At 30.9% G+C, this 24,309-nt stretch overlaps 2 protein-coding genes across 3 annotated transcripts in view; both read right to left on the bottom strand.

Annotated features, from left to right (window-relative positions):
* The window catches only part of LOC133186728 (homeobox protein abdominal-B-like), a 123,479-nt gene extending 122,758 nt beyond the window's left edge, over positions 1-721 (bottom strand). For both annotated transcript variants that reach the window (XM_061322005.1, XM_061322007.1), the window contains exon 1: positions 593-721. The gene's annotated coding sequence lies outside the window, so the exon portion shown is untranslated. The remainder of the gene's footprint in view (positions 1-592) is intronic.
* The window catches only part of LOC133187205 (coatomer subunit zeta-1-like), a 406,408-nt gene that overhangs the window by 246,137 nt on the left and 135,962 nt on the right, over positions 1-24,309 (bottom strand). The gene's annotated exons all lie outside the window — the stretch shown is intronic.

The raw sequence follows: 24,309 nt of genomic DNA, 5'->3' as shown, positions 1-24,309 counted from the left end.
TTACAGTGAAAATTAAGTTTAGGCCATTGTCATTTAACAACAGATTTTGTTTTCCCAAAATACAGTTGTGCTTAAATGAAGTAATAAACTCTTGCATGTATTTGTTGTTGAGAAAAATGTTGTTTAAAGAACATTATGTTAAGGTGAATTATGACCCTTGATTTATGAAACATGTCAAAGAAAAAAAATTAATTTGGCTGCATTTCGTTTTCCATGTTTCAAGTTCAAATGATTAAATATAATCCAGTTTTCTATTTTGTATTGCCAGTGACACATTCTTCCTCATTTAGGAAATGGATCTTGTGTTTTAAACATATGCGTTATTGCTTTCAGATCTGAACGATTTCATTATGTCATACTCATTGATGCTTTCGTGACCATGATTGACCTTTGTGTTCTCTCTTTCCCTATTGATATACACTTTGATCTTTTATTTTCTACCAATAAGGGAACAATAATAATATTTTATTTTGCTAAATTAAACGATTCTGAATTCAAAATAAGCATCACCTCATTGATATTTATATTTCAATGACGGTGTTTTATCTTCAATTAAAATTGGTTTGTTTTACAAAAATAAAATAATACTTACATTGCAAAATACCTTAAAGTTTGAAATCGGTATTCTGTTCGCCTCTGAGTATTGGATGGTGTAACAATCCCGTAAGCAATTAAAGAAATAAGATGAATAATTTTCTTATTAAAATAAAAACAAACAAACAAACACTTGGTGCATCTATGTATCGCTTCATTGACTAAAGGATATTGATTCAATGCTACAGTCCCTGAAACGTTCTACTTTCCCATTTTTCCGTTCGCTCACCGTTCGTTCACCGTTCGTTCAGCGTGCGTTCACCGTTCGTTCAGCGTGCGTTCACCGTTCGCTCTCCGTTCACAGTTTTGCGTTCACCGTTCACCGTGCGCTCGCGTTCACCGTTCACAAAGCGTTCAGCGTTCGCTCTTCGTTCCGTTCACTTTGCGTTCACCTTGCGTTCAGCGTTCACCTATCGTTCAGTTGTCATTGCCATTCGGAACTCCCAAGTGAAAGGACTTATCTTTTTGTAGGTAAAGAGTTACAGATTTTTTAATTTAATACTAACAAATCGTGTTTGAAGAATCATTATTTCATGGGGGAAAATATCTAAGATATATATTTTTATTATTCTAACTTAGCTATTAGGTTATTTATTAAATTACTCTGGAAAAAAAATGTTGTTATAAGCACATCCTGTACCTATGTAGAACGATACTGATATATTAAATTTAACTAAGGCCAATGTGCAAATACTTCAAGCACTGCAACATTCTGATGTTTTGTTAAAGACGACAAATCGTTAATGGAGATATAATTATCCAAGTCAAATAATTACGCAGCAAAATTACGAAAATATTTATTTCTAACGCGTTTTTTTATTCAATTACTACAGAAAATATGATAGAACTAGTTCTGAGACTTATACATAGTACTGCGGATATCCTCTTTGGAGCGAATTAAATTGATAGTGTGTTTAAAGGAAATATTTATTTAAAATGTAATGCACTACAGAATATTCGCTACTATAATACATGTATGTAAAGTCTATAGTTATAGAGAAAAAATCTTTCTTCACCGTAACTTTATATGATTGCTATTCGATATGATTAATACCCCCCCCCCCTTTTCCCCTAAATCGGTTACGTAGTCAGTACTGTATTTCCAGAAAATTTTAATTAACCTGTTAAAAAAAAGTTAAGGTCTTTTTTAGAACAAAAATTTCAGTCTCAAAACAAACATGCATCTAAAAAAGTCACAAAACAATAGTAGTTCAAAATGTACACGTGTCGGCGGTGGTATTTGAAATTGGCAGAGAGTATGTTTCAAATTCAAGTGTTAATGCCCAACATATTTTATTCACTAATTATTCAAATGTTGGTATCAAATCTAGAAATGATAAAAATAAATGTTATAACTTGTTGGAAATACTCGCACTTCGTCTTCGATGTGACGAAACTTTCACACCTGCACAGTGTCGAATGATTTTGATTGACAGGAGAAGCACGTGGACTTCGTGTGAACTTGAAGCAGGAAAATAAAAACGAGTAATACTGTCAAACAGATGGATATGATTTGTTGATAAAAAAAAAAGTTACTTTCACTGTCTAATATATTTAGAAAAAAATATCAGAGTTATTGTTTGATATAGGTGCAAACATTTAGTGAAGCCTGAAAGGAAGGGGGGGGGGGGCTAAAACGGAATATCTCTCTCTCTCTCATTTGTCTGTTTGATAAAAATTATAACAGCATATTACTTAAAATCAAGTTCTGAAAATTGATGTATCTTTGTATTATCTTGTCTGAGTATAATCACGGCCATCTACAGATACATGTAGAAGTCTGCTCAATAAATCATCATGAAAAATAGAAATGACATATAATATATTATTGTATTAAAAATTTAAAATACGAGCGTATAAATGCAAAACGTCCACTGACCTTTGTAATTATTTTTTTTTAATTACTTTACATGAAATCGCCTTGACACGGAGATACATATATGAATGGATGTTACAATCGCTTTAATTCATTCTATAAGTCAGAAGTTTTCTCTGATTTGTTATCAAATAAGAATAAACATTTTTATTTTCCAACTAAAAAAATATCTTTTATACTTCAGCGTTCGGTAACAATTGCAATGTTTTAATGCGTTAAAAATCGTGTGATTAAAAACGTAATGTGCATGAATCGTCTTTCTTAGGACAATTTTGGAGAATTTATTTTATTTACTTATTTATTCATTCATTTATTGGTTTACTTATTTTTTTTTTTATTTTGGCACCTGACATTATAATACAATAAAATAGTTTCAATGCAAGGAAAAGATCAGAGGTATTCCGAATATATCGTTCATCTTGCGTTCACCGTTCGTTCACCGTTCACTTTGCGTTCGCGTTTGCGCTCCGTTCGCGTTCTGCGTTCGCTCACCGTTCACCGTTCACACATCGTTCACCAAGTTGCGTTCAGCGTTCACACATCGTTCACTCACCGTTCGCTCTGCGTTCGTTCACCGTTCGTTCAGCGTTCGTTCAGCGTTCGCTCACCGTTCAAGTGGGAAAGTAGAACGTTTCAGGGACTGTAATGCCTCTACTGGATCATATTCTGTCAAAATATTGCAGTAAAACAAAATGGGACGAAAAAGATAATTAATGCTCACTAACAGAAAAGTGAGGAACTTAGTGCAGGGTTATGGTTGCTAATAATATAATAAAAGTCAACACAAATGCTTCCATCGTCCAAAATGAATAATCCTATAAACTTTTTATTGTTAGAAGTAAAATAGCAAATTAAAGACATAAATACATACTTGATCAATCATAAAACACACCAGAGCCTTTTGAAAGCTACTGGTTATGAAAAATATTACCTATGCATATTGATGTAGGCACTTTTTTAAAATGAGAGCATAAAATGTGAGTTCTTTATACTTGGACCCGCCACGACGTTTCTTTGTATGAGGGAGGTAATTCGGATCGACGTTGAGTGAAGCACCACATGACGGTGATGGGGATTGGGAAAGACTTAGTTACGTGAGCAGGCCTTATAAAGTATGCAGATGTAGATATCTGTAAGTATCAGCTGCACTCATGGTGAGAGGTAAAGAGGGAGGAATGTGTGGAAAATAATGTCAAAATGTATCTTACCTCACACTGACAGTGCCAAAATTTAGGTAGTGTCATAAGTATGAAGAAGGAGAGAATATTGCGTAGAAACCATGAAAATTCAGATTAGCTATTGATTTATGTTGACTTTTGATCTGAAGAATAAGAAGGAAAAGATTTGTGTATGATATAACATACTGATACAATTTTTTCTGGAATGATTTTAAAACAAAAAAGAAATATACATATATATCTTATCCCCTTTCTACGAATCTACTCAAATTTATTGCACAAAATAGTGATAATAAAGTTATTGTGAGAGTTTGTTTTTCAACTTGTCTTTTTGTTTAAAATAAAGGTTATAAATAATCAAAATTCAAAAAGCTCACAATATATTTTATTTATCCCAGCTCAGCACTTCGATAGTATTGTAAGTTTAATATTTTAATCCAATATGGACTATACCTTGAGAAAAACTGGCTTAAAAATCGTCCAATGCATCCCACCCTAGCCTCATTCTTCTATTTTCCAATTTTCAAGTTTAGATGTCAAAAAGGTTATGAAGTTATAACCTTGACATTTTCACCTTGAATTGATGAAAAAGGTCAAGGTGAAAAAAAGAATATTGGTGCAGGTTAAGGACCCTCTCTACACTGCACCCTATTTTCAGGGTACTTTTGTGTAATTAGACTGACCCACCATTTGACATATGGATAGAATAAATTGTAATCTGAACTGTATTACATAATTTGAAACAAATCCAAGTATTCTAAACATTTTATTAGACCAAAATAGAGCATTTGAAAACTTGATTTACATGTATTTTATTCATTTGAGTAAGCAAAGGCAATTTTTCTTCATTATTACTTCATTGTCTTTGAAGATTTTTCCTGAATAAAAAAGGCACGCTCCCTATATTAAAAATGGGTTAATTAATTTCAAAATAACCTCCTTTACGCTATATAATTTTCTCAAAGTCCAAAAAACATTTTTCATCGGTGTATAGAGGGTCCTTAACTAATCTTAATTCTTTTTTTTTATTCGATGTCCTTATGTCAAAAGGCTCTCAAGTTATGATCTGGAACTCTTTTTTAATTTGACATTCATTCTAAAAAAATGTCAATTTAAAAAGAAAAAATTCTCTGAAGTGCCTCTCTTTTTCATTTCATCTTTCCAAGTTCCAAGTTTGAAGAACATTATGTCAAGGTGAATTTTCAAGTTATGACTTGATTTATGAAACATGTCAAGAAAAAAAACCTTGAAATTGGCCTGAATTTCGTTTTCCATGTTTCAATTTCAAATGTTTATGAGTTCTTTAGATAGGCCTTGACATTATTTGGATGAAAGATATTGACCTTGATTTTTCTCCAAGGGTTCCAGGTCAAACATTCGACGGGGTGCATTTATTTTAATGTCTTCATTCCAATGTTCAAGTTTGAAGTCTCAAATTTCAAAGGGTTCTTAAGTTATGTACAAGAAATATTTGATGAAGGTGAAGAAGAAAACAGACATATAGTGTAATCAATGTGATATTGTTTTAAACTCTGTTATAGTGAATTAGTTTTAAGAAGGAAGATAAAGTCATTGATTTACAGTGTATATTTCCCAAGACATTGTGTACAAATGTAAAGTTCAGAATTTATCAAGCATCATTGCTCAACCCTTACATTCGTTATGTTCATATTAACCATTTCCTTAAGAAATTAGCCCTTTATCACACATCTTTATATCGTCCACCCTACAACACATCTATTTGAAAATCTATATAGATTTCATATGAGAATAGCTCGGTCAGTTTCCAGTAGGTGAGCAGATGTAACAACATCAGGAAATATACACACAACGATTCCATAACTTACTGACTATTCTTACATGTAACCATATGCAGTGTCTTTTGGATCAATCTTCTGAATTAAAATATATCTTTCTGTCCTACACATTGTGAATTGCAAATTGAAAATTATAAACTTTAAATTCAAGTACTTTTGTAGTAGCATCATTTCTTATGAATACCATTTTTTAAATCATATGTTTAGCCTGCTGACGTTGGAGTATGCAAGAGAATACAAATTTTTGTATTAGAATAATGTATACATTCATACTTTTTAGTACCTTACATTCTATCTTTATTGCACTACTTACTCATCATTGCCACACACACACACACACACACACCCTCACACACACACACAAAATCATATGTAAACACTAATTAATCCATGATTTTATGTGTTCCAAATTTTGTAAAAATGTAAAGTATACTTTAAAAAAAAAATACAGATTCATATTAAGTGTTCCCTATATGTCGTTCTCATCTTGGTTCAATTTTCTGAATCATATTACCTGCTTAAATTGTTTGAACTGTCTTCAGGTTTTGTTGTTTCATAATTGTTAATTGTTTAATATACTGTAAAGATTAGTTCCACTTTTTAAGGTTCTTTTAGTTTATACGATTTTTTCTGGAGAGGAAATCAATGATTAAAACTTTTTTTTTTTTTTTTTTTTTTTTTTTTTTTTTTTTTTTTTTTTTTTTTTTACACATTTGATCTTTGTTTAAGACCATTGAAAAATCAATTTTAAGTTTCAAAGGACACTCGTTAAAACATGCTGATATAACCTATAAAATATAACCTATCTGCGTGAAATAGAAATATGAATCGATATTTTCTGGAGTTCAATTATATTATATTTTTAAAATATAAGTTTATTCAATACAAAACAAGTCTTTAAATAACAATACTTCATAAAAATCAAGACACAACAAACACACAATATTTTAAAAAAAATAATTACTGGGTATTTTCAAACATTTTTTATGATACACATAGATTTAAAAATATCACATAGAAAACTACTTGCTTTTAATATACTGAAATAATGCTTGCCCCTAAAGATTTTGTCGTTTTTTATATACGTTTTATTTTGTGCACTTGTATTTTATCCGGAAGAGAAAAACAGATTTAAACGAAGGAAACTAAATAATAAAGAACAAAAACAAAAAATTGAAAACAAGTTACTATTAACCATTATATTATCTCTAATATATTTCTAATGTATTTCATGAATATGTTATATTTTTTTATGACTTAAAATGATGTGCTTATTTGTAAATTTCCCATTCATTATTTATTATTCATAAGTTTAAAAACTTTGGATAAATGCAAATTAGCAACAAAATCATTTTGAAAAATTGACCTTTAATATCTTGCAATTAATACTTGTATGATAATGATGATGATTTTTAGCATATAATTTATAATTATATATGGTAATTTAACCCTTGATGAAAATTTTGATAACCTGTAATATAGTTGTGCACTGGTTTAAAACTAAACATAATTTATTCTATGTTCATAAAATTCGAAGAAATCATGTTTAAAAATACATTTTGGCAATTTATTATTATTTTTTTAATATTCTTAAGTTTACATATGTCATATTTAAATACTTTATTATATATAATTGAATTGTTTTAAAGTAATTAAAAGTAGAAATAAATGTAATCAAACCAAAAATTGTGCTATGTATGTATGTCCGTTAATTTACTATGAACTGTTCTAATAAATACGTAAATTGAAATAAATCATGTTTATCTTTGTCAGTTAATGAAGTGCCAGAAGCATATAACTCCATGTATTGTCTTTTTGAGATCTTATTTTGGAGATTATTGATAAACAAATCAAACCTTCTTTATGATAAATAACAGATTTAAATTCACATATGACTTTCTTTCGTTCTTTCATAAATTGTTGCAACTAAAGAGAATCGAGGAATTGTTTCATTCACAAAGAAAATAAAAAAATTAAACATCATCACCAAAAACATAAATAAATAAAAACAACTAAAAAATAACTAAATACATAAATGTTTAAATAAATAAATAAATAAATTGAAAAAATAACCAAGCAAATCATTGTATAGTCTTGTTCGTAATTTGTCTATATCCAATCAGAATATATTGAGATAAGCATAGTTAAACGGACTCCCTTTTTATTATCTCATTTTGTGTTTGCAACCTATATGAAGCTAACGAGAAATTTCGTCTAATTAATCGTTTTAAGAGAAGGCATTGACACCTAATGGAACTTGTATGCAATAGCTCTTTTTCTATACATAGGGATATGAGATGAAGGAGATAATTACATGTATGTAAATCATAGATATATCAACAAAAGGCCAATTAAACTATAATATAAACAAGACATTAATTTAAAACAAAATGAAACTTCAGTATTTTAGCGTGAAGCTGAAGGAGTTCTATAACGTAATGTGTCACGTGATCTGGCGACAGCTGACTGATGTGAAAGGTCTGTGGACAATGCATATTTCGGATCTTTTGTCTGAGCTTTTCAAGGGGATATATGTTGGCTGTCTATAGGGAGAAGAAATAATCAGATATAATCCCACCATCAACACACGTTTTGTGGATTCGCAGTGGCATCGATGTCCTTTACTTCATACAGTGCATTCTCTATATTTTATGGCCACATATTTAAGACATATTAATGCCAAAGTCAACGAATAGATAACATCTCTGGCCATTAAGAAAGACAATAAGCCAGTGTTCTCTTTCGTTGAAAATAGTTCTACCCTTCAAAGAAGATGTGAAGCGGTTTGTGTAGATGGCCGAGGAAACTAGATATGTCAAGGAAAGAAGCATTACTATACACAAATTCTGTCAGTTATGATCCCAAGCCTGTATGGAAGCGTCCAGACCATGTATATTTCATACACCGAAAATAAGCACAGATGGTAAACAGTCCTTGAGAAATAAAGAGAAAACTCAGGGTGTTTATGTGTCCATCATTGTGCATTTGTCAAATCTTCAATCAAAGAGCAAGAATAAAGAACATCTTAAATTGCTATTATTTTTACAATCAAGGAACATTTTTTTCTTAACATTCGACGACAAAAATTTTCAGTCAGTTTCAATCTTTAAATTGCACTTACGAGTTTAAAGTTACTGCTCAGAAAAAAAAAATTAAATGCCTTTTGAAACTCATTGTTCTATAACCTTAACTTCACATACCTCAAAGACTTTCCATAAAAAGGAATAGCAATGTAAATCCACGTTGCATACAAATCATGTCTAACTGATTTCCATATAGAAATTTCTGTAACTATGTAATATAGTGTTATGCTGTTTTCCTAGAACTCCCAACATTTAATACCTCAGAGATTCAAAAGATTGCTGGAGGAAAATATTAAAAATAACTCTTTAATTTTTCCTTTAATTATTCACAGTTTATTACATATTTAAATTGTGTTCCGTGGTGTTTAAGGAGTTTCCTACTCCTTTTTATGTGGAAAAAACCTCATATGTTACGGATAATGAAGTTGGATATGAGACTGCATAAAAATAAAACAATTATGACAGGCAACTTAAATCCTGCCATAGGGCCTTTATTTGTTACAAAGTAATCGTAAGCGCCAAAAATGTTCTGTTATCATTTAATTTAATATTGAATAATAAAAACTACACAGAAATCTTGGCACAGTGTTGCTGATACCCACTGGCAGTTATTTTTATACATAAACCATGTCCTACGTGCACTAAAATCTTCTTTTTCCGTATTCAGTGACATCTTGTCAAAGGAATTAATCTTTCTCCATCCTGATTGTACTTTGATGCAATTAGCTAATTATCTAGCCAATACTTTGTTTCAATGGCCCAACTGGAAATGACTATTTAAAATTCAACATCATGAATATCAATCTCTGTTTGTAGCCGGTGTGTCTGAACATGTAGTAAATTAGCTCTTGTTTTCGAACATTTATTTATCTGAGATATTAATTTTGAATCATTATGACATTGTTTATAGATTTAACAGTTTTAAGACTTTGGAGCCTCGTTTTGGTATATACCACTTGTGTGGCGGCGACCTACCCGTTGCATGAGATATCAGGGGTTCCTATCTCTACAGAGTCTGGTGACGCTTGCTGAGGCGATCGGGAGTCATCAACTCGTCGTAAAACGCACATATAAATGTCTTCGTCGTATCCCACTGAGGCTGAATGTGTAATGTTACGTTTTAATATGTTTTAATTGGCAGTAATAATGCATACCTTTCCCATGTTGGATTTCCATGATGAACAACTATTGTCAAGTTTTGGTAATGTGTCACGGGTAGGGGTGATTTAATTGCGCCTTTTATTTGTCAATCAGTTATAAACTAACGTATTGCTTAATGATGTCAAAGATTTAATTAGCGATAAGAGTAAATATTAACCAAGATATATGTCATCAGCTTAAAAGTTGGAAATAAAACCCCCCCATTTTTTTTTTTTACATATTGATTTTAAGAAATCTCTTTAGAAAAAACGATGTGTCATATATACAGATACGATTTGATTCCCTGTTTTTCTTGCTCTGATGAGTTGAAGAAAGACGGATTTTTTGGTTTCTTCTGTATATTTGTTTACATGTGCAAATCATATAGGAATTTAAATTTTCATTTGCTCATATTTTCAAAACAGGAATTCCATATATTCTTGAAGAATATACTTTCATCATCGATATTGTGTTTAGAATCTTTCAGATTTATTTTCTATATCAATGTTTTAAAGAAAGTCTTCTTGAGAAAGGTGACTCTTTTATGTAGTTCTGGTGAAACAGTATTCAATAAAGAAAAGTAAAATCATTGATGCACGTGCCATTATAACTACAGTAGAGTTTATCTGCAAGAAAAGATGTATATGTTAAATAATGAAGACCTTTCTGACATTTCTAAAATAAAGAAAGTATATATATATATATATATATATATATATATATATATATATATATATATATATATATATATATATATATATATGTGTGTGTGTGTGTGTGTGAGGGTGTGTGTGTGTGTGTTTGTTGATTGATTTTTACTGTTAAACGTCGAGTTGGCAGTATTTTCACCATATTTCGGCGTTATATATGTTTATATTTTGTACAAACATATATACCACCAAAATATGGCTGAATTTTGAAAAAGTTCTAATATAAATACATTTCAATGCATATTCATTTGTATTTTGTTCGAAACTGAGAAGTTTTCATTGGTATAATCCTTATATTTTCATTAGATAACTATCAAAGTCTGATTAATTTTGAGTTTAAAGTAGTTTGGGTACGCAAGAGATACAGATTAGCTTTAATTTTAAGAGTTACGTCAACTCGTATTGAAATCCAATGTTCAAAACTTTGATTACGAGTACAAGAGGAGCATCAAGAATACGCTTTTGGACACAAAACATAGAGTCTCTAGAGGGTAATTGAAATAGTTCCTCTGAGTGGAGATTCAGTGGGATATTATTTTTATTATTTACTACCTATTAAATTAGCCTCTCCTGATATCTTTATGTGAAAGGTTTATTCCCTTTTAACTTCATCCCCGTAAATCTCGGCAAATAGGGACCACCCAACAGCCACAAAGTCATCTGAGGCCACCATACGAATGAAATAAAAGGAATATTAGACTTATAATAATGGAGAATTTCTGAAAGGTAAAATTAACATATATTATTTTGCACACTGACCATTGAATTTGATGCATCTATTTGCAAAGTTATAAAAAAAAACTTTTGTCTGTTGTAAGTCACTTTACTAAGTGCACATATCCAAAAGATTTAAAAAGTATCAATTTTTTTGTAATGCAACAAATAAGATTTGAAATTAATGCACTGAAAATTAATTCTTTAATAAAGTTTGAAATGTAATGAATACATTTCAGAATTACTTTATTAAGGAAAACATCTTTGAGTATTAACTAAAAGGAATTATATGCACTAAAGAATAGAAATTGATATGCATAAAGATGGCAGTCTGAAAAGAAAAGTCATTCTATGCATTTTTTTCTCAATTTGCTCAATAGAAATCTTTCCTAATTCTTAAACTCGTGTTCTACTACTTGTGTATCTGACATTTAATATTTTCTGAAAAACGTATTTTGTTTGTTAAACAGCATTTGAAATTTTCTATTCATTAATAAACAAATAATTGTTTTCTTGATATTTCTTCGCCTCATAAACACTTTATTTATTTAGGATAAATTTTGACACAAGATTGCTAACATTTCCTGTAAGGTTGAAATAATTTGATTTAAATTGTTTTACATCACAAATGTAATATGTGCTAAAATTATATTACTTTTATATTTTGAAAAAAAAAAAATCAACTATTTATGTCTCACAATGATATTTAAATTAAATATAAAACACAGCCTTTTGCATACTTGGTTGAAAATATAAAAATAAGATAACTTTCTTGATGTATAAATTTCAAAATATAATTTTACGTTCTAGCTTATAGTATCTGACATAACGATTGAACCCGTTACTGTTTGTGAAGGATTCCTCTAGGGTTTTCAACGTTTACCCTGGTAAATAAAATTCGATTGTTTTCTCTTCTCATTTATCCTTGGATGCGTATGTATATCTGAAAAAAAGATTATATTAAATTTGCAAATGCTGTATGTCTAAAATAACATGAAATATGGAGATAACGAATATTGAGCTCATAGTCCATTTAAGCAACACAAATCGGAAGCAGGGCAAACACGGACCTCCAAAAACATCAGAGGTGTGATCAGGTGCAATGGAGGAGTTAGCATACAATAACATCTACAAATAGGGGGTCACAATATGGAAAATGAACACTTGTTTTTCATTTTTGATAATTGCTCGAATTATATGACTGGACATTGTAAATCAATAAAAATTATAGATATATTGCCCTAAAAATGAACACCTTACATTTTTGATTTTTTTCTTCAGAACTACAATGTGAACTTAAATCAAAACGTTTAGATAAGAAACGATAAGATTGTTTAATGACCGAACATATACAGTGTCCTCAAGATATAATTATAAAATAATGACAAAGCATGTGGTCGATGTGAAATTTTCTTCTTCAGAACTACTTAAACAAAAATAACATAGCTTCTGAAATGATATTTTTTGTGTGTAGATTTCATTTTCCCCCCAGTTTTGGGTCCGGAAATCTGGCGTTGGAAAATCTGAATAATAATACGTGGGAAATTTTATTGAAAATCTTATTCTTATTAAAAACAAAGCAATAATTGTCAATCATCAGAGTTTAGCTATGTCAACTAAAATGAAAGCATCGAAGTTTCATGTTTATTGTGCTTAAATAGTTCATTTGTCAAAGAAATGTCTATCTAACATTTTTTAAAGACTTATTATGGACATAAAGTTGTAAGTTGCTCAGATGCAGGTATGAATTTGGAATATATAGCGTGAAAGAAAAAAAGTTATTCATTATAAGACTAAGACGATTTCTGTTGTCGTGAGGCACGCCCTTGATAAATTCTAAATACATATACAAAATATATACTAAAATAACCTTTCTAACTGAAGGTTGGGTAATTCATAGAAAGGCGAGTACCGCATAAAACTGTATCTTAGGTCTAAGAAACATTATCATCTTTTAAAGATTCTAATATCTCAAGAATAGGTTATTACGTAGTTTACAGGTTGAAATTAAGAGGAAAAGACATTTCAGAGAGTCCGAAAAAGAATAAACACACTGAAATCACACCATCTTTCACAAGACTCAGCTATTAGCAAAAGAAAATCAGGAAGACATTACATATAATTTTTTTTAGCAACTTAGTCGTTAGTGTCGTAAAACCACGAAATAATCTTTTAAAATTTTAAAATCCGAATTTATCTGTCATTATTGAAAAATGTGACACAAATATAGATACATACAAGTATGTATAAAGACCCCTACAGATAAAATAATTTTGGACATATTCTAGGGTAATTTGCCTCTGGAAAGTTTTATCATTTGAAAAAGAAAATTAAAATATAAACTCAACCAAAAATATCTGACATAACTAGTCTTTAGATCAGATGCAAAAATTGTTTGAATTATAAAATTTTCTTTTTAGGTTAGATTTTCTTTGATGTTTTTAGTATATATAAATGTAAGGAGTATAATGTATTTCTTTCTATATGGAAATCGCAATTTCGGTAATATAGTGCTTACTAAATTAATCTCGTTATACTCTGATTTACAGCAACCCAGGCCATCTTATTGTAAAATTCAATAGTAATTTAAAAAATAAAATATCTGCACAGTATCTTTAGCATATGATACCATGCATACATTTCATTAATGGACATGTATTGAAGGTATTTTAGCAATTTTGTGTCATTAAATATTAATACAGCTGTAAGATACAATTTATCAGACTGTCATTTCAAAATCAAAGCAAATGTATAACTGAGAAATGAAAAGTAAATGTGAAAAAACTAAGGAAATAAATTTTCCCACAATAAAAAAAATTAATTCTTGGAAAGAAGAGGCATAAAAGGACTATTAAACTTATTTGTACACATGCATGACTGTTTATTAATAAGCGTAAATAGATGCAGAGGAAGTTCGCACAGAACATATCTAATATACATTTAGGTCATCGTTTATTCACCAGCAATACTTTTTTCACTATGCATTCAATGTGCTCCATAATACGTACATTTTACAAGCTTAAGCATGTCTATTTTAGGATACAATGGTTACAATATACTTAATTCATGTCATTTATCACAATGTGTGGCCGCACTTTCATTCAATATTTTCCATTTTCCCTCTTAGAGTTAATTAGAATACTTTTAAAGTAATTTATCATAATAAAGCTCGTTATCTAGGTTAGCAAAGGTTTATGTTTAAGGCCTGTGTTTTATTACTGAAGAAATAAGGAGTCTTTGTTAACACACTTGTAGCTTGGAAATCTAGATAATGTTGTACACTTTTCAGTGGATTGTGTTGTTGAAGAAACATTAATTGTAAAGGCAAGTTATAAATAAGATCAAAGGGTGATTTAAAAGAAACATGAAATAAGTAGAAACTAATACCTAAAAGGCGTACTTAACAGTGCTGGGATCAAGTGCCATCGAGGAGGCGCATCCCCTTTCGACCAGTCACACCCGCCCTGTGCCCCTTGTCATCATCGGGTAAACGGGAAAAAATCAGTAGACAATTCAGTGTAAAAATAATCGCCTTACAATGCAGTTGGACTGAAAATAAATATTGTTGTCTGATAAAACGCCGTCTATTTATATAAAAGGCCACAGCAAGAGACTTTTTCTTTTCATGTAGAAGTTTTTGGACAAATTCTGCTTCATAAGAATAACAAAACGGGTCTGCTAATAACCAACTAAGGTGACACTGGGATTTCCAACAAATTATTTGAAGACCTGGGCTCCAAAGATTATTTAGATATTGTCAATGAGAATAAATCAAATAAACTCAGACATTTTTTAATATCAACCTCGGAGTACTTGTGTGTAGAATTAGAATGTTTTTTTAACAAAATAAGTTTGCAGTTGACCAATGACAAAGTATGCAAATTTACTTACGTGTCCCATTTTTATTGAATAAGCAGTGGTCAATGATAAACCGCAGTATTTAGATGAAATTAGATTCATGAAAACATGTAGCTTTCGCGAACTTATCTGGGAAGTTTTCGCATTTATAGTCAGTAGAATACATTGCACATAATTTTTAAAAAAAAGTATTATATGAGAGTTTATGCTTATGAGTAAAGGTTCAGTAATATTTTAAATTTACAATTGATGAAAACTTGTTATATCACACTGACATTGTTACTTTCTTTCTGCTAGGGCATTCTTGTAAGGGCTACGCCCACCTTATGCAATAATGGTCCTATCTGTATACCATTTAATTGACTAACTGCCTATGTCCCATTTCATACATCAAAGTAAAGTAGAAACTTACTGCTTTCATATCCTATAAAAAGATTCTTCTGAGTGTCCTGCATTGAAAAACAGGTTTTGTAAAATTGCAATGTTCTTGAAGTTGGCAGAAAAAAAGGTGTATTTAAGTATCTTCAGCAAAAAATTTAAATATGAGCACACCTCTGGACCCCAAAAATAAAACATGTTTTATAATCTTCAGAAAGTTTTTTTTAAATTATATTATTGCATTTTTTTTAAGATCAGAGGTTGTGCTCTTTACGAAATATCGAGAAATTCAGGTTAAACCACAGGCCATTTTCAGGATATTGGAATAATGACGCAAATCATAACGTCATAATCGATAAATGGACTATCCACAACATTACATTATTTTCAATAAATATGCAGTAACCAAGTGCATTGTCAACAAAATTTGAACAGTTCTGATTTTTCCAGAGATTCACAGGGCCAAGAAAGGCCCTAAATGAACTTTGGTTTTTTCTCACCATCTATGTTTATCATATGTTTGAATAAAGCTGATACTTCAAAAATTAAATAATTTCAATTTCTTTGTATAAGTGTATATTGAAACCTGACATGATTAACAATTATGCATGAATTTAGTAGCTTCAGATAAGAAAAAATGCAAAAAAGTTAGTTATTACAGTCAATTGTTTCCCCTTGAAAGACCCACATTGTTTCCTTATCATCCATAACTCATCCATATCATCCATGACTCTTTTATATTTTTGCTTTATTATAATTATAAAATTTTTCTTTTTAATTTTGACTATTTAACAACAAAAGATCTATGCCTTATAAAGAAGAATTTAATAAAAGATTGATAACCATTTACCTCGGCAATATTTTACAAAAGAACGTACGACTAAGTTCAAAAACTTTAGATGATAGTAAAATCATACAAAATTAATAATTTTGTTAAAGTTGCTTGTCTAAAAAATATTTTGAAAATTCTTTTAAAAGTATTTGACCAATTTCAGGAAGTTCCTAAAATGAAAGTCTTGGTCATTAGATATTTGTAAAATCGACCTGGTTCGACTATAACGGGACCGAAGATCAGGATATATATACAATTATTAACAAATTGCTGTTATGACTTCATAATTACCTGATCAAGACAATATAGATAATAAACATGAAATATGAAGATAAGAATCTGTAAGCAAACTCCAACATCCAAATAAACATAACAATTTGAGAGCAGAGCAAACAAGGGCCTCTGGAAAGATCAGAGGTGGGATATGGTGGCAATGAGGAGTAAGTATCCCCTGTCGACCGGTCATAATCGCTGTGAGATTTTTTTTGTTTTTATTGGGTAATTGGAGTAATCTCTGGTCAATCAGTATAAATAATGGCCTTAAAATCTGTATCAAATATTTGATTTAATGACAGAATATAATTGCCAACAAGGTCATTGATACGACTAGAGGATTAGCGAAATATTGACTTTAAAAGGGACTGTAGTTACTCTTGTACCATTAATTAATTTTTCGGTAACCTATCTCAGTTTAAAAATTGGTTGTCGGCAGAATATATATTTCGAATAAATTAGGAGACATAAACACCGCATTTATTGTTATTGGTATTATTTCATCTAGTTTATCATGAAAGTGTAGTTGTTACTTCTCCGTAAATTTCCCTTTGTAACAAAATATCCAGATATGAAACAGAGGTATCAGACCATGTTTTGTTTCTATTTTAATGAGAATGAACTTGCCTTTGCAATTCGTTTTCTAATTCAAAAGTTTAATGTAAAAGTCTAAGTAGAACATGGCAGTCAAAATATTGCATGAAATATGAAGATACATGTAACGAACAGTATTTAATCTCGAAAATCCAATGAAACGATACAAATTTGGGGCAGAGCAAATACGGACCTCAAAATTTAGATGTGGGATCAGGTGCCATGGAGGAGTGAGCATCCCCTGCCAACCGGTCACACCCGCTGTGTGTTCCTTGTCATGATGGGAAAAAAAACCGGAAAAATCCGTAGATAGTTCAGCATATAAGTAATGGCCTAACAATTAATATGAAAAACATCAGTCAGCATTTGACTTAATGATAGGCTGTATGTGCTGACAAGGTCCTTGTATCAACCGTAAAACTTGTGAAAGGATGACTTCAAACGAGACTGTTGATATCCTTGTATCATCAACCTGTTTGTCAATAATTTCCCTCTTTTTCGAAATTGTTCATACGTAGAGCATGCTCTTGCGTATCGAATCAACTGAGAGACATAAACCCCATATGCAGGTGATAAGGGTATATTGCTACATAAGTAATGGAAGTTGACGATTGAAAAGTTGAAGTCATTACGTTTATCATAAAGCTTTGTTGTTAGGTTACCATTAACGTCTTTTTTCTTGTAAAATATCTAAATATGAAACAGATGTGTCAGAATCTGTTGTATCTTGTATTTCAAGCTCACTGGGATATATCGACTCAACATATGAATTAAAGTAACTATTGTTAATTGATAATAAGTCGTCGATATAGCGAAATGTCGAGTTGAAGGCCACAGCAAGTGTTTTCTTCTTCTCGTGTAGAAGTTTTTGAATAAATTCTGCTTCATATGAATACAAAAATAGAAAATAGGTCTGCTAATAACGGGGCGCAATTGATACAATTGGTGATTGTTGGAAGACCTGATCTCGAAAAACTACATAGATATTGTCAATCAGAAACTCAAGCATCTATTAAATGTCAACTTCAGAGTACTTGTGTGTACAACCGGAATGCTTTTTAACAAAATAATTTTGCAAATAACCAATGACAAGGTAAGTATATCTACGAGTTCCATTTTTTTTTAATTGAAAAAGCAGCTGTCTATGATGTCAAAAAGCCTGGACTTCAATTCGTCGAGGGGAATGTTTGTATAAAGTGTTGAAAAGTCGTACATTTTGATGTTATTGATTTTAGTAAAATTTTGTGATTTCAAATTCTCTAAAAGTTCTTTGGAGTTTTTAAGTATCCACATCTGATTTACACCACTTCTCGAATATACTGTTGTACAGTACTCCTGAAGTTTCTCCTTTACAGTAAATATTTTAGTGAGGAGTAAAGAAAGAGGCTTGGTAGAACATTTACGGAAACCAACTATGTATCTTTGTTTGTAAGGATTTTTATGAAGTTAAGGAATCCAGTAAAGGTATGGTAATTCAAATTCAATTTGAATGTTGGGAATATTAAAAATATCTAAAGCGGACATATGATTTTGAAGAATTTCCTCCTTAGAAAGAGAACTATGGGTGTAAATTGGATTTCCACCTGTAGAATTAAATCCTAGTTTCTCTAAAATACAATTCAAGTAATGAGCCTTACAAACAAAGACTATGTTGTTACCAGCTTTGTCATCTGGGACCAGTACATAATGATCGTGTATTCTTCCTAATTCTTTTTTTCACTTCTGAATTATTAAAGACAGGATAAATAGTATTCATATAGCCCCTCAATTGCTTAATGCGAGATTTCAACATCCATCTGATGCTTTTAATCCATTCTGACAACGTGTCAAGGTTTTCTTTTTCGTGTTTGGCCCATCGCCTGGCGTAATCTTCCACAGAATGCATAATATTTATATAATTATGACGCCTAAATTTTGGCCCTTTTAAAATAAGGGATTTAAGGTCCTCATCCTAATTGACATACACATGGATTCTGATAGGAAGGACATGTCACCTCCAAAATAGTGTCAAGGCTCAAGAAAACATATAATAAGGATAAATAACACATTTTTTAAATATGTGTTCATATAAGTACCTTGAATAACATTTGTCAAAGAAGTTGTAGAAATACTTCACGATTATGTAATAATGTCAAAAATTATGTATCAAAATTTGTATAAATTTTTATGGAAAATGATATTGACGCCAAAGAAATCCTATGATTTCTATACAATTTAGGATTTTTTTTTTTAGATAATTTCTATTCAAAATTAATCAAAAATATATATACATCAATACATCATTTTTATTGTGTTATGTATCCTTTACTTTTAGACAGACCCTGGGTGTTTAAAAATAACATCTCATGTTATTACAGATTAGATGAAAGACAAAACATAAAAGTGCCAGTATAAAGGGCAAAGGTCAATGACAATCACCTGATCAATTATTTAATTACCGCTGGTAAAAGCTGGAAGATGGTAATCGGATTGACCAACCTTAAAAGAGATCAATATAATCATCTACAAAAATACTCAAGTCCAATGTTGTACATGTACTGTTAGACACATTTTGAAGCTAAAGATAAGCAAAAAAGGGCATATGCAAAACACATATAAAGGTTTGTTTATGGGGAAATTTAAAATGACCCATCCATGAGTAAAGATTATATTCTGGTTACTATAGAGAAAGTGTAACACAACAGATCGCTGTACGAATGCCGAATAAATATCAATTTCACATACATGTATATCATTTTCCATTTAAAATCCGACCGAAATGAGAAAGGTTAGCAATAAGAATAAAAACAGCATCATTAAGCTAAAACATTATATATATGTTTTTCATGGCGTCATAATGAAAAATGATGTAAAGTCACTGCAAACATAAGATGTAATGACGTTGAGGGTTTTATAAACTTTACCCCTTATTTCAAACTGCATGTGGACTGTAAGAACGCTATTGCAAAATTCGCGTGTCTTTCATTTTATTTTTAATTCTTATATGTCTGAATTTTTTAAAAATACCTCGCTTTATTACCCTTGATTAAAATTCAGCGAGTTCAAAATGCTTATGAAAAAAATACTTTTGAAATGTACACAGTTTTACTCAAATAGTTATAGAGGTAAAATTTATTATGTGTGTGTAAAAGAGCCATGAAATATTTTGTACCAAAGTAAAATTATGACTTTTCCCAAGCACATTTCGGGTATACAAGGATACGATTATTTAATTTATATAACAAAAAGTTAAAAATAAGTGCTTTCGATGTTTTATAAAAATACACAAGGCTTTCATTCGCAGAACGAATTCACTATTTTCATTTTCATTTTATTTAAGCCTTAATAACTTGAAAAAAAAAATGAATTGTGAGTATGTTTTTGTGTGAAATTTACTAAATAGAAAATATAGCAGTTATTTCATGCAATTTTTATGCCCCTATTATCGAAGATCGACGATTTGGGGGTATATAGTTTTTGCCTTGTTCGTCACTCTGTCTGTTTATCTGCTTGTCCGGAAAAACTTTAACATTCCCCATAACTTTTGATTGGTTGGAGCTATGGATCTCATATTTCACATGTGTATTCATTGTGACAAGGCCTTTCTTTGTGCACCACAATATTTGAACTCTTGAACTTGACCTTGGAGTTTGACCCAATTTACCCAACTTTAACCTTGGCGATAACTTTTGAACAGGTGGTGCTAAGGCTTACATATTTCACAAGTGTATTCATTGTGGTAAGATCTTTCCATGTATATAAATATTTTTGACCTTTTGATCTTGACCTTTGAGTTTGACCTGCTTTCAAAAAACCTAAACATTTGATATTTCTTTTGAACAGTTACCGGTAGTATTCTCTGTGACAAGGCCATCCTTTGGATACCAACAATTGTGACCTTTTGACCTTGACCTTGGAGTTTGACCTATTTTTGAAAAAAAAAAACTTTAACCTTGGCCAGAACTTTTGAAAAGTTGGTGGTAGGTCTTTTATATTTCACATGTGTATTTCTTATGACAAAGTCTTCCGATTGGTACCTTTAATTTGTTCCTTTGACCTTGATCTTGGAGTTTGGCCCACATTTAAAAAACTTTAACCTTGGCCATATCTTTTTGAATGGTTAGTGCTTGGGATTTCATATTTTACAGGTATATTAATTGAAAACAAGTCCTTTCTTTGAGTTACAACATTTTGCATGACCTTGGAGTTTGACTTCAGCATTTGAGAAACTTCGACCTTCGCCAAAAGCTGTCATATGGGGCATCAGTGTTTCACAAACAATTCATGTTTTGTTTAAAATTGCCATTACTCCTTCATTCACTTCTATTTACATTCAGTGTAATTTTCTTTATGAATCCATTAGAAATCTACGACGTTCAAATCTCTATAACACACGCGAAACCCTGTCACCGCGCGGTAGAATACACAGTAGGTACTATATGCATTTTCAATATCTAGGAACACCAAAATGTATATTTTTTGACTCAATTTAATTAAAAAAAAAAACAAACAAAACAAAACAAAACAAAACAAAACAAAACAAAACAAAAAAAAAAAAACAAAAAACAAAAAAAAAAAAAAAAAAAAAAAAAAAAAAAAAAAAAAAAAAAACAACTACCCCGTTAAATTAAGGTAAATTACAACAACTTTGCGTTTAAAATTGATTTGTCTTTTTTTTTTTTGCAATGTTCATTAGCGTTATTTAACTTTCCAACGTCACAAACGGCTCTTACGTCTATTAAGCATATCAGTTCTGAAAGGCGCTAAATTTATTATAATGATTAACGAAATAAAAAATTATGAAGAGAGAAAATTAAAGAATGTAAATATAAGTATTGAATTCTTATATTTTGGATGTCGTCTGTCCTATAACACACCTGACCGTGCCGTCAAATTATCATACCGCGGGTTAGCGCGGTATTCAATTTGTCGGCACGGCCAGGTGTGTTATGGGACCGACGACATCCAAAAATAAGAATTTAATGCTTAATCAGAAACATCCTTTATTTATGTTATATCTTCTTATCTTTGAGTGAAAAAAGTTTACTATTCATATTTCAGACCTCATAGATTATTTTTTTTCTGACCAAAAATTGTAATGCTATACTTGAGAATTTATTTACATAAAGCATAAAGCGGACTATCTCTTGTTTATAATATTTTTTAGCTTTGCATAGTAGTGTAAATAAATTATTTGATTAACATTTTTCTACGAGCAAAGAAAGTCAAATTTAACTGGCTTGCACGAAGAAACAAGGCATGTGTCACCCTTGTTTCTCATTACTTTTTTAATTCATCAAAGTAAACATTGGAAATATACTTCGTGAAAAATTGACATTACAATGCTCTCAGGTGCGTGCATATTTAAATGAATATTTCTGTATATACTCAACATCTATTGGAAGTTAATGACTAATTTGAATGCTTATATCATTTGAATATTGAAGTTCGGGAGTTCATTTGTATTAAAGAGACATTTTATTTTATTTTCTCAGAAATTTGATATAAATTAATATAATTTTCTATCTTCAAGATATTTATGGAATATTTTCATCAGAAAGGGAAGTTATTTACAAGCAAATGATATCTCTAAAAATTTTAATTGTACCTATAACTTAGAGAAATGCTTAGTTTTGTGAATTCAGAGGTGCGTTTAAGCAATTATGTTGAGTGACTTACAGATCGTTTATGATCATTAAGGATACAATCTTAATATTAAATTAAATAAATTTTTATTGCAGTATTATGTGATAAATATTCCTAATAGAATGTATATAAAAGCATGTATCTATTGCTTGAAGCAATAAAACAACATGTTGGAAGATTCATTAGTGACAAAGACTATATTTTAATTTTGAATTGTTGTCAAATCTTGTAAGTACCTGTTGGCAGTTTTATTGCTAATAACACAATATTCTTTCACAAGTAACGCTAAACCTGATCTCTGGTGCAGCACCATTCTCAAATGATTAGATCATTTCTCACATAGGCAACGTCACTACTGACTGTCCTGCTCTCATTGTTTTTTTTTAAATAAAGAAATAAATTGTATGGTTCGAAAACTAAGAACAATTCAATAAAGCAATATGCCCAAGGACCTTAATTGTCATCTGAGTATAATACAACCCTTAGCAGAGCAGAACATACAGTGAGAGAAGAAGCTTTTTAAAGAATTTATGCATAAAACCCGCCGTAACACCAGAGCCCCTGACCCAAAGGCCATGAATTGCAAAATTTTGATGGAGGCACCTTTGCTCATATTAAACATACCCTTATTCGCTTAAATTTCACTATATGATTAATAGAGCCAAGCCGTAATACCAGAAATCCTGACCTAAGGACCATGAATCTCAAATTTTTGAAGGGGTACCCTTGCTCATCATAACCATGCACTTATTAATTTTTCAGTTATCCAGGGACAGAGGAGATATTTTCAAAGAATTAATGCATTTTCACAATATAATAAATAGAGACCCGCCCTACCATCAGACCTCTGATACATGGGTCATGAATTCACAATGGTGGAAGAGGCATCATTGCTTATGATAACTCTGCACTTAGTATGTGTGCTAAAAATCTAAGAAGATTTTCAAAGAATTAGTGCATTTTCACTATATAATCAAAAGAGCGCACCCTATAACCAGAACCCCTGACCCAGGGGCGATGAATTTCAAAATTCTGAAAAAAGTGCCCTCTCTTATCGTATATGCATTTTATTTGTCTGCTGAATATACAGCGGGGGGAAGAAATTTTTTAAAGAATTTTGCATTTTTACTATATGAACTGGTCACGGTAGTCTAGTGGTAGGGTGCTTCGTGACTGGGAGGTCCGGGTTCGATGGTCCTTCCCGGCGCCGCGTCAAACCTAAGACGTATAACATAGGTAGTGACTGTTCCTTCGCCAAGTGCCCGGCAGTAGAAGTAAAAGTTACGGATCTTTTGGATATGGCCTTAAAAAGATGGTCACATGTCAAGTTAGGCGATGGCACTTTAAAGAATCCTCACTGCTCAATGGCCATAAGTGTTGAGGTCTAAATTTGAAGTCCTTCAGGGGTATTTAGTAACGTCTCCTTTGAGTGAAAAAAATTCGCACTGGGCATAAAACGACAATCAATCAATCACTACATGATCAATAGAGCTGTACCCTAACTCCAGAGAACCCCTGATCCGGGGGCCATAAATTTCACAATTTTGGTAGAGGGCTCAATTTTTTTTAAAGCTAACTGCATAATGTTCACGAGTAAAACAGAAGATTTTTAAACATCGCATTAATTTATGTTTTTA

This window comes from Saccostrea echinata, unplaced genomic scaffold, assembly GCF_033153115.1.
Source record: "Saccostrea echinata isolate AGI-Se365-2 ecotype Australia unplaced genomic scaffold, CSIRO_AGI_Sech_v1 ptg000014l, whole genome shotgun sequence".
Classification (NCBI taxonomy): domain Eukaryota; kingdom Metazoa; phylum Mollusca; class Bivalvia; order Ostreida; family Ostreidae; genus Saccostrea; species Saccostrea echinata.
The sequence above is the reverse complement of the archived record's forward strand: the minus strand, read 5'-3'. Positions and strand labels throughout refer to the sequence as shown.